This window comes from Austrofundulus limnaeus, unplaced genomic scaffold (genome assembly GCF_001266775.1).
Source record: "Austrofundulus limnaeus strain Quisiro unplaced genomic scaffold, Austrofundulus_limnaeus-1.0 Scaffold957, whole genome shotgun sequence".
In the NCBI taxonomy this organism is placed as follows: domain Eukaryota; kingdom Metazoa; phylum Chordata; class Actinopteri; order Cyprinodontiformes; family Rivulidae; genus Austrofundulus; species Austrofundulus limnaeus.
In genome coordinates, this window is record NW_013953359.1 from 57,242 (window position 1) to 59,492 (window position 2,251).

Genomic DNA, 2,251 nt, shown 5'->3' on the forward strand with positions numbered 1-2,251 from the left:
TTACAGGAAATTTAAGATAATGGGTTCTCCATTTTTTAACCTCAGTTCCGGTGAATATTATATGCTTCTAAAATATTACAATCATGCATGGCCATAAGTTCCATCCATCCATCCATTTTCTGTACACGCTTCTTCCTTTTCAGGGTCGCGTGGGTCACTGGTGCCCATATCCAGCAGTCACAGTGCGAGGGGCGGGGTACACCCTGGACAGGTCGCAAGCCCATCACAGGGCCATAAGTTCACANGGCCATAAGTTCACATTTATTATGATTAAGTGTTAGACCTGATGCTTCTGAAAAGAGATTGATATATTTAAGTATTTCTGGGATTTGTTCTAAGTTTTTCAAAAAAATAGTAGTGTCGTCAGCCAGTTGACTTATTATCAATTGTTTGTTAAAGATGTTTAATTTGTCTATTTCTGAGTTTTTCATGTGGATTGCTAACATTTCAGCTGCCATAATAAATAAAAAGCGGGATATATTACATCCTTGTTTAACTCCTCGGTTTAAAGAYAAGCGAGGAGTAGTGCCTGCAGGGAGTGCTTATTATTATTTTTTTACTTTTTACATGACGCATTTTTATTCCAAACGGCTGTTTAATCCGATTACTTTTGTCCATGTAAACGTAGCTAATGACAGACAACAAATATTACATTTATAGTATTACAACTAAAACCGGTTTTGACGTCGCCACCGCAGTTTGTCCATCACAAGCCTTCGTAGACAAGACGGCGGTGCAAGATGGCGGCTGCCTGTGTGGCGACCCGCGACCATGGAGATATAAACAGCTTTTTATAAGGTAAAAATAATAAAACAAAGTCTTTGTCTGCAATGATTAGACATGTTTTTTTTTCTTATTGTCATTAGTGATTATCTCAATTTTGGCTAAAAGAATTGACAAAATCCTACACACTGTTCCTTTAACGATGGTACAACCTAATTTAGCAGAAGCTAACTGGTCTGCTAATGGTTTTCAAAGTTAATGGAAAAGTAAATTCGCTCGAAACAGTTCTGCTATTAGCTGTTAGCAGAACCGTCTTCTTAAACATTAATAATGTTTTACCACCACACCAACTATAAGCACAACATCTATAAAACTGACTCTATTATAGCCATTTATTTTGTGTTTGCTAAGGTTGATTAGCTGTAGCAGCTATCTTGAACTGTGTCGACACCAAAGATTAATTCGTTGTATAAGACTAAAGGAAATTTTGCCCCATTTATAAACATTTTTTCTTCTCTTCTTGAATTACACCAAGCTGTGTCAATGTTGCTTTTCCAGCCTAATCTGTATTTTCCCCCCTTGTCTACTTCAAACACACCAACTGTGATAATGTTTGATTTAATGCTCGGCCAAGGTCATTGAAGACATTGAAGCTTTAACAGCCAAGAATCAAATCAGTAACGTTTTGATTGGCAAACAACCTCTTATCACCAATATGACACAGTCAGATTTCAGGGGTAAACAAACCAAACTGCTCAGTGACATCTCCTGCTCTGAGGAATAAAATGAGGTCAGGACAGACACTCAGTTATCAAAGACTGAAAGTGACAGAGTTAATAGTGCAGCTGTCTGAGATCTATTTAAACAGAGGGGTCCATTGTAACGCGTTCACAGACTCTGGGTTCAGTTTGGTTTGATCAGCTCAGAAGATCAACTGCTCAGAGTCTCTTCAGGAAAGATTTTCTTTGGAGCATGATTCAGTTATCACATTTGGATTTTTGGATTAAACCTCAAATCTTGTCTTTCTAACTCATTATCTTTGTTACTTGGCTTGTTTGTAACAAAACGCTTCATAGACAGTTTAATATCTTACACTAAGAAGAAAAATGAAAAAGTAAAAAGAGCAGCAGCTGTGTCAATTTGGCATTGATCGGTTGGTTTTGTGTGCGTCAGTAAGATGCAACAATGACATGATGACTCAGACGGTAAATGAGCTTTCATTTCCTCCTCTATCCAATTCTTAAACACTTTCATTTTCTGTTTTACCTTGTAGGTGCTTTAATAATGAAAATGTCAGTGTTCTCTTCTTTTGAACTTTGGTTTGCTGTGAGTCAGACAGACCTGAAACACAAAATTATGAAAAAGTCAATAATGAAAATGAATGATGTATGGATGAACAAAAATATTTCTACTTCTCAAGAAGCACCTATAAACAAGTGCACACCAAAAATAAAAAAGATTGGTTGATTTGATTTGATTTATTGATTCAACAGGAAGAGATTACTAAAAATCAAGCCTGACTCAGCGT